The following is a 9,651-nucleotide window of genomic DNA, read 5'->3' as shown; positions in this document are numbered from 1 at the left end:
TGAATCGACAGTCACTGTTAATACCTAGCATAAGGACAATTTTATTAATAATCAGAGAAATTCGTTTAATTCTGAGAAAACAGGGCATCATTGGATTTCTCTCACTAAATTTGTCAGAGTCACCCACAAAAATCACTTTATTTCTTATGATATACTCCAAAGTGATGTAACTGTGCATATTTTCCCACTTGTATGTCATCACTATACTGCTACGCCAACACACAAAAAACCCAACCCAAGACCAAATTCAAAGACAATGACTATTATTCATTGTCATTAACCTATTCTTCATCTGGGCAGGCAGTCCCAAGATACCAACACAGTCTTGTCTAGTACACAAAAAAGTCCACGGTAGAAATGATCATCCTATGTCTACCCTGTAATCCCCTACCACATTCATTATATATTTTCCAATTTCTGCAGAAAAATCCTCTTTTATCAGGTAAGTCTGGTTTTCCCATCAGCAAATAGCATCCCATGTGTTGAATAAATGGGTCAAAAAATGCAAAATATAAAAATTTAAAAATATTAATAATATTTTTAAAAGTCTGAGGTATGCACCTGAAGTTCATTTCTGGTTTGGGCACTTTTATCCATCTGAGTGTTTGCAGTGGTCATAACATGATTTGCATTGATTTGGGTTGTGGACATGTCCATGTGTGGATGTGTGTCAGGGCTGAAGGATGGGGCTATGTGTGCATATGCATTTCATTCAACTTCTGTTATCTGACCCTGTTGTTCTCCACTAAGGTTGAAATCTTCATTCAGCCTCTTCTTAATATTTACACGTCATTCTTTCAACTCATTACAATATACTCTTTCCTGAAGAATCATTCCTAATTCGATGCAATGCATGCAACCCTCTCCAGGGAAATGTCTTCTGCCTTTTACAAAGTACTGTAAAATGAGTATATATAGTAAAAAATGTATAATATAAAAAATGTAAAGTCATGTAGGAAGAGATCACTGACCCAGTAATTTTGCAACCTGGCACTTAACATGGTCATGAACGAGCTATTAATTTGTAGATACTGTGACCATACACATGTGAAAAACTGTCACCAAGAGAAACTGTGAACAACCCACTGTAGAGTATATTCAAATCTAGCCATTAAGACTCAATATCCATGAAGCAGCTTGAAATTTTCCCAACAGAGAAAAGAGTTACACCTGTGTTTCCGGTAGACTGAAGTACTAAGATATGTCATAAAAATAGAACATAAATGTCTCTAAAACCTAGGCTTTTTGGTCTTGAAAAGGCAGCATTACATTTTGAATTAAGCATGCTTGATTTGGCTCAAAATAAAATTTCTTCATGTCTCTCTATATCAAGATAGAAGTTAAACTTTTTGTCTTGTCTTTGTTTAATTGTAAATTGTGGATCAAATTCTTGTCTTATACATGAAGGTAAAAATGCATACCCAACGGCAGAATTTGTCCATGCAATATCAAAGTAATGTGCACTTCTGATGGAGAACTTTTTGAGATTCTGACATGGAAACATGCATTAACCTTTTGCAGCAAATTTTAAATGAAGCAAAATTAGTTCTTCTCCATTTTGTACAAATGAGACCTGAGCACTGAATCCAATAAGAATGTACAAGTTTAGAAGGACATTGACTTGTAAGAAAAATGTTTATTTTATGTCAGTCATTCATGATTTGGATTCAGTATGTATTCTTGTTATGATATGAGAATAATTATGTACCTTTTTAAATGCAATTCATGCTGCAAAGAAGCAATGTATCTGTAAATAGACCAGGGATTCAGTGTTAATAAATATCAACATTTTATTTGGAATTTGTTTTTCCTATCATAGAAGCCCTGAAGAAAAGGGGCTCAATGTGTGCCTGAAACACTGATAGCCGGACAGCCACAGAGTCAATCAAGGATTGTTGGTGAAAACACACTGTGAGAAAAAGCAGGATGTGGCTGGAAAATGGGACCATACAGAGGTAGGGCAACACTTTTCTGGGACAAATGTCCTTGTTCTGGCTCCTGGAGATAAATACCACACAGTACAGCATAGGTGCGTGAAGGAGGTTGAGAAGTGGGCATGGACTGTTGACCTACTGAGTCAGTAGGGTGGGATCAAGATCACCAAAGTCCCTTGAAGCCCTCTGACCCATTTCCAGAGAACTCTAGAAGAATGAACTGTGTATGACAACTAATTTGCATAGAAAGTGAGAAACTTGGCTCCAGGGTGGGGAAATTTATTTATAAAAAGGTACCCGCATGAAGCCTGAGAGGTGCCACAATGACCCTGGAAGCCAACAGCTGGATCAAGGCTGTAGCTAGAATTGGTGATCTTTCATTCTCTCCTTCTCCCTTTCTTTGTCTTGCCTCTCTCTCTTCTCTTTCACTCTACCCTTTATTCAAAATCCACTGCCATGTATTTATACTAGAAAATGAACTAACTTACCAATTTCCATGCCAAGTGTGTAATTCATTAATAAGACTTTGTAAGTTTGTGAGGACCCTCTGACTTTAGTCATTCCTTTTTGACCACAGACACCTATGAATCTTGAGTGGGACGCCATACCTATAAAACAATTTTTAATACAAACAACAAAAGTCTCATAAAATTTGGAAATAAATAAAACATAGTGATTTTGAAGCATGCTAATTTTTTTCAGGTGACAAGAGTAGTTCGCTCTGTGCTGTATCTGAATTCCTCTAACAGTTGAAGAAGGTTTTCATGCCTGGGCCACCAAATGATATGTTAGTCATCACCTTGTAACACCAGAGTTAGGTAACGAAATTTCTAAATTTTTTGCACCTTCTGGCTTTCTAAAATCAAATGCCTGACTTGAAAATTAGTTAAATGTGCTTTCCCCCTCATCTAATCAACTGCACGTAAAAATAGATATTTTAGTAAAATAAAATTATTAAAGCCTGTAATAACACCTGCCAGTTAGGAAAGCTGTGCAACAGCTTTCATTTCTATAGCACATCTTCATTTGCTAAGGTTTTACTGTTTAGAAGCTCTTTCTGCTCTTTTTCCATTGTTATTTCATATTATTGAAGTATTCATGATCAAAATTGAAATTAACTCATCAAATCAAAATCAATTTATCAATCTAAAATTGCCAGGACTGATTATCCCTTTCTGACAGTATCTAACAAAGATATTTATACATACATCCAAGCAAAGAGACAGCATGTACATTTTAGATGTGGTAAGGAGGTAGGATTAGTACTAACCCAGCTTTGCTCACAGGTGCGGTTGTAGTTTCAACAGCCTCCCTGGGGCTCTCAGACATCACTGCTCCCAGCCACAGGAATAGCCACCCTATGGAAGTGTCCCTGGGGGTGAATAACAGGGGGCAGACCTGCAGGTCACATTAATTTGGAGCTACTCAGTTTTATGGAAACCTGCTCCAGGAGCAGGTAGTAACAGCCAGATTATGTCTGAATAAGAGGATCGTCTAATTCAAACTACATAGTCCACTAAGGCTACTCATTTCATGTTGTTATGCAAAATGTCACAGAAACACAGGGCATTTTGCATTTCAAAGGCTCAGAGGGAAAAAAAAAATCAGATGGATTTTTTAAAAGAGATGAAAAATGTTACTTTTATTAGCATACATTCTGACTGAGAATACAGTCATATCCAGGAGAGCACTGTCCTAGCCTAAATGTATCTTAAGCCCAGTGAGGCTGATGGGGCTTAGGCACTCAAAAGTAACCAACATTGCTTACAAATTTGCATCTAAAAAATCTTAGTGGTACAAATATGGTAGCACACCTGGACCAGATGGAACATCAAATAGTCATTCAAAGGGCGCTGTGGACATCCGTTTTGGAACAAAAAAATTCAAAGTATCTGGGATGTTACTGGAGATGGCAGATGTTCAGTTGCCATAGAAAATCAAATCCTCTTTACTAAGGTGATTAAATATGTCTGTGGGTGGCTGGTTTTATTGAAAATGTCTGCCTTAAAATCAATCAAGCTTATTTTGCGATATTCTGTGTTTGGTGTAAACAGATTATTCATGTCTGTTTATGTAAAATAGTGTTATAGTTTTCCTGGCTCCCTGAAAATAACCTGTTCATTGAAATCCTATCAAAATATTGAGAAAAAAATTGTCAATATCCATCAGAGACCCAAGCTTAAAAACTGGTCGTAAAGATTCTGATAGCATCTCCATCTCCTTAAATATATTTTAATATGATACTTTTTCATATCTTGATAGCAGCTAGATCAGGATCCTGATGCTCACAGAAAGCATATAGGTGCTCAAAAAAATCTTGAAAAAACCCATCTGGAGTGTCGAATCACACATACAAGTTATAAGTTACTGGAATTGCCAACTTCATAATATTGGAAATGCGATTACTCCCTGTGCAGTATTTTTCTAATCCTTACACAAATATTCTCAAATTAATACCAAAGATTCATGTTTCAACAGAGATGCTACCATAGTGTGTTGACTGTAAATGCATGCAATGCAAAAGTTCTGCTGTATATAGAGAATATAAGTTCATAAAGAAAGGTTAATTTTATTTGGCTTTTGTGAAGGACATCAGTATTTGTATACTCCTGATAGATAATTCTAACACTGTTCAGACTGTGTGCCTGCAATGTTGGGATCAGAGCAATCCTTATCACAAATTTGTATCACAGGGTTGCCATAAAATCTATAGATTTGGGACACAAAGTATTGGCAAACTGAGGGGTAACAGTTTGCAATTTGTGAACAAATGTTCTTAAACTGTACAATGTGAAAATACATCAATATCTCTTGAACCTGGAGCATAACTCATTCTTTAGTAACTAAATTAAATAAATAAACTACAACCAGCTTGTTCTCCATGTCAGAGATAGAGCACATGGAGTACAAGGATGGATGAGAAACCAGAGTGCACACAGCACTTCCTACAGGAAGAATCTGCCTGAAAACGTTCAATGATTGTTGCAAGATGCCCACACAGGTTTCAGCAACAGTGATACAAATTCCTTCTGTTAATATCCTTTTCTTTGAGAACATTATAAGATTGATTGCTACATACATGTGTGCATGTTGCTTGAAATTCTGGGCAAAATTATTTCTTTCCTTATTGCTTACTTGTGCAACGTAAACATAATCTGCCTTTGTTAATGACCCTCATATTTTCATCTGCTCCTGTTGCCTCTACTGCTGCTATGAGCAACAGAAGTGTCAGTAAGCAGCCTGAGACCCTTTAGCCAAGTCTTGAGGTGTCCAAGAACTCTATTTTCTTGAAGTCTCATCTCAGCAATACTCAGTAAATCTCCTTGCAAACCTTCCCATCTAAGCCTATCTAAAATTTCTCATATTTCCAGTTTGCAAAGGAAACTGTCTTATATCTAAACAGTTTTCAAAGGGAGTCTGTGACTCAAGAGCTCAAGTCACACTTTGATAAAAAACAGTCTCTCTGAGTGCCTTTAGTCATGACTGACAGGAAGATTTAGATTTCTAACTCACTTAAGATTTTTTTAAAAATATGTCTGTCATCCATCTGAAAATAATTTACCCTATGCTTTCTAACTCCTTAGGCATTCATTCCAAGATGTCATCACTCTGTTGTTAATTTTAAAATAGCCCTGTGTACAAATTTTCTGAGCACTCAAAACTTTTCTTACTAGTTTTGAAATAAGTGATTTGTCAGTGCTTCTTTTCAGTCTTTCCCTTTCCATGACTAAAATTTCAACAAGAAGAATAGAAAGGATTCAAGTAATTTGGTGGGTTTTTTAAGCAAATGTATTTACACTGTAAAAAATATTTTGCGCTGTGTGGTTTAGATGTCTCTGTTTTCATGCCTAATAGTAACACAGAAGTTTCTGTAGTTCAAGAAGCACCCTACAATTTTTCTTCAGGATCACAGAAAAGGGTGAAGCGCTATAGGGTAACAACAGAAAAGAAAAACATGCTGCATTCCACTCATCACCAGTGTCATTATTTTGAAACTTGTTGGCACTTTAGGGAGCAGGACATGCTGCTCAAGTGTGCATTCCTAGCAGAGGTTTGGCATGGTCCACTGACAGGCACTGGTGATGCTTTACACTCTGCTTTTCAACATCCATCAGTAGCAAATAGGCTGAATCCTGGCTTCACCCAGGATCTTTTTCCTCTTTTACTGACAAAATGGGTCTCTGCCACATATTCACACTGATTTCCCATTGCAAAAAAATGATTCAAAGGGATCTCCCCATTTTACAGTTTATGTGTAAACCTGAATAGCTTCAGGACCAGCTCTCTCTTTCCCAGTATGAAGTAAGGCCATTGGGAGCCAGGTCTTAGCCCTCACTCCAAAACAGGCTGAGCTGAAACAGTGTGAGATAGATACTAAAGATATAACAAGTGTAGAAATACAAAAGTTGCTATCTACATTTTGCCTGATATGTTTCTCCAGTTGATCACAGTTATCTCATGAATACCGTGACCATAAAGATCTCTGCTATTCAAAATGCTTGAAATCTAATGCAAAGCATAATAGCTAAATGGTATGGAGTTATCCATCTTTTTGAAGAGTTTTGTTTTGCTTCAGCTGTCTAATCTTATGGCAGTCTCACTGCACTTGCATCTCATTCTGACAATTCCAAATTAACAGTTCGAAGCTTAGCCTCAAGTGCAAAGCTCCATTTCTTTTAAAGAAACAAAGAAAAATTACTCCATGTGTATCTTGGACATACTATTAATCACTGTGTCACTGTGTTTTATCACCATATCACCCTATATACAGGCGCTCTTCTACTTTCCATTTCCATCTTATCTCAAAAAGCACCTGAGGACATGATGAAGAGTTATCTGTCCACCAGAAGAATTTTCGTGGTTTGTAGACAGATGACTGAATGTAAAGGTTTGGGGATTAGAGAAAGAAAGCACTCAAACATTCTTTCAAATCTGAAAAAATAACTCCTTTTAGCAGAATGTTTTTGAGGGTATCATACAAGCAATTCCATAATTGTATTTTTTAGACAAACAATGATGGACAAATTGTACAAAATAGTGATTTCCTATAATGTTTCACTCCATGATGCACTAATAACTTTTCAGTTATCATTAAACTGCTCTGTAATTAGATTGAAAATATATAACTTTTACCATGAAAATGATGAGATAATTGTAATTTAATTAGGCTCCACACTCCACATTCCAGCATATACATAAACTGGTTTAGAAAATATTTCATAGTATTAAGAATACACCTTTTGCTTAGTAGATAGTTTAGAAACATATCTCATATAGAGATATGACAGACAGAGACAAGGACACAGAATGAGAATTTCTTCAACAAAAATGCCTTATCTGCTTCTGACAAACCTTTTCTCATCAGTCAAAAATCTACATGCTACACAGATATTGCCACTGACAGAGTGACAATGTAATGGAAAATTGAGTAAGAAAGGCAAGTCATCTGAGGGCAGCACTAAGGGTAGTGGGTTGTCTCCTCAGACGTCAGTGGTGTCTCACCCCACTGGTGCCAGCTGACCTTTCCCTGTGTGACAGATCACATTCACAAACAGGGAAGGAACTCAGCAGGGGCTGACTTGCTCATATACTTCAGGCAGTATTTTCGCTTTTTATTATGTTAGCTTAGGGTGGAAGGATTAAGGTCTAAGGATGTGCCCGGAAGAACATAAGGATTCTGCTGTTGTGTCTGATCTATGGGGTTGCTGGGTGCTGACCATGGCAAATGTGCCAGCTTCCCTCATTGCCCACCCCAACAGGAGCACAGGTGGTTAGGTTCCTCATGTCTCTATCCAGTGACTGCTCCAACTTGCTCTGACTTTTTCATATTTTCTTGTTCTCTGAATCACTTTGCTTATTTTCAATTTAGTTTTCTTCAGCATCTTGCTGAAGCTTTCTTCTCTTATTTCTTTCCATCCTTTCTTCCCCCCAGGCACTTCCATATTTGTCTTGCATTTCAGTGTTTCTTTTCTTGCCTCTTTTTCTTGTCACCCACCAATCCCTCTTTGTTGTCCTTCCCATTTTCCTGTTTTCTGTTCCCTTACCATTTAGTGCATGCCATCATATAATATATTCTATAATGGACAGATCTCCATGGAGAAGCTACTTTTCATCCTTAAAGTCATTCCTGCACCCACTGGCAACACAGTGACTATCCTTTCTTCATGCTCTCAGTCACATTTTACACCATGTAAGTTTTGTTCACAATCGACCAGGGATGTCCATGATCAAAGCCTCACACTGCAGACCTTAGGCATGAGTTCAATTCCTACATCGTTGGCTGGCGAGGTTAGCCCAAACAGTAGAGCTGGAGACCGGGTCTCCCAGATGTTCCTGCTCAAGACTCAAAGATCTCCTTTGAAACATGGCCACTTCTGAGTACACATCTCGTAAATTCAGGAGCACTAAGTTAATTTTGCCCCCTGTTCTCAGCAGCAGAATGTGCTGAGGGTGACTACTTTCAGAAAAGTAAGGGCATTAAAACACACAGTGTACATTTAAGCATCTTTCAACCCCTTTGGAAACAGAAATAATTGTCCTGGTTGAGGACAGCAACTAATCCCTGCTGGTCACAACTGGAGGACTGCCAGGTTGCTGCACCAAGGAAAGAAGGACTGCAGAGATTGAAATAGCCTGAATAAGCCTGAAAAAAATATCAAGTGAACCTTTGTTGTTACAGGGAAAGTACTTATTGTAATAATAATAGTTACAAATGGGAGCTTGAATGAATTCTGAGAATACCTTCATGATAACCTACAGAAAAAAAAAATTATTCTGTGAAAAACTGATGGAGATACCTTGGAATGAAAATGAATGAGCTAGGGATTTGTGCAAATACTCTGTTGTTTATTTTTTTTTTCTTTTTTTCTTATTCTTTTGACACTCTAGTTGTATGTTTTCTGAATTAACAACCATTTCTTAAGATCCAACAATGATAGTGTTCCCAAGTCACCATAGAAATCAGATAATAAGCAAGCTGCAGATTTCTCTAAATATGAATATTTTACTCTTCATATCAAAGCTAACATAATTCCGCTTATTCTGATAATAAGCATTTTTTCTCTTACTATCTCAGATATCAAAAAATAAATCGTTGATCATGTACTACAGTGACACTGAAGATCAGTTATTCAGTCCAGGGGTCATTGATTTTATCTATACACTAGAAAATTAGGGACACTCTATAATTTATTTTAACATTTAAAAATGCAGTATTTTTCTGAACCTGCTGAAGCTCTAATCAATCTTTGATACATTCTTAAAAAAGTTAGAGGAGGATGTATAGAATGTTTCAGTACTGCAAAAGCAAATATGTTGGCTCAAATCATGAGATCCTTAAAATTCACTGCAAGATTAATATGGTATTTTAACATAAGTTAGTTCCAGAGGAAGTATTCCACCTCCATTATGTGCCAAGCTGGCAGTTGTGCATTTTAAACCCAGCTGTGTCTTTCCTGGACTGTCTTAATGTATGTTCTGTTCAGAGAGACATTAATCAAACTGGCTAGATTGTTGGGACTTAATGGTTCCAGTACCTACTTTTTTATCTAGCCTTATAAACTTTATATTGAGATATAAATTAAGATTTCAAGTGCTTCTATTTGCTTCTTCGACTCCTTGCCTGAGGGTTCCTTTAATTCTAGGCTGTCTGTTGAGCTATACAAATGATACATGCGAGAATGCCATCAGCTTTGATATGATGTTTATTTCTTCCTGT

The sequence above is a fragment of the Pipra filicauda genome, unplaced genomic scaffold (genome assembly GCF_003945595.2).
Source record: "Pipra filicauda isolate LSUMZ 115617 unplaced genomic scaffold, ASM394559v2 scaffold469_size499620_pilon, whole genome shotgun sequence".
In the NCBI taxonomy this organism is placed as follows: domain Eukaryota; kingdom Metazoa; phylum Chordata; class Aves; order Passeriformes; family Pipridae; genus Pipra; species Pipra filicauda.
Note: the sequence above shows the minus strand (reverse complement) of the source record.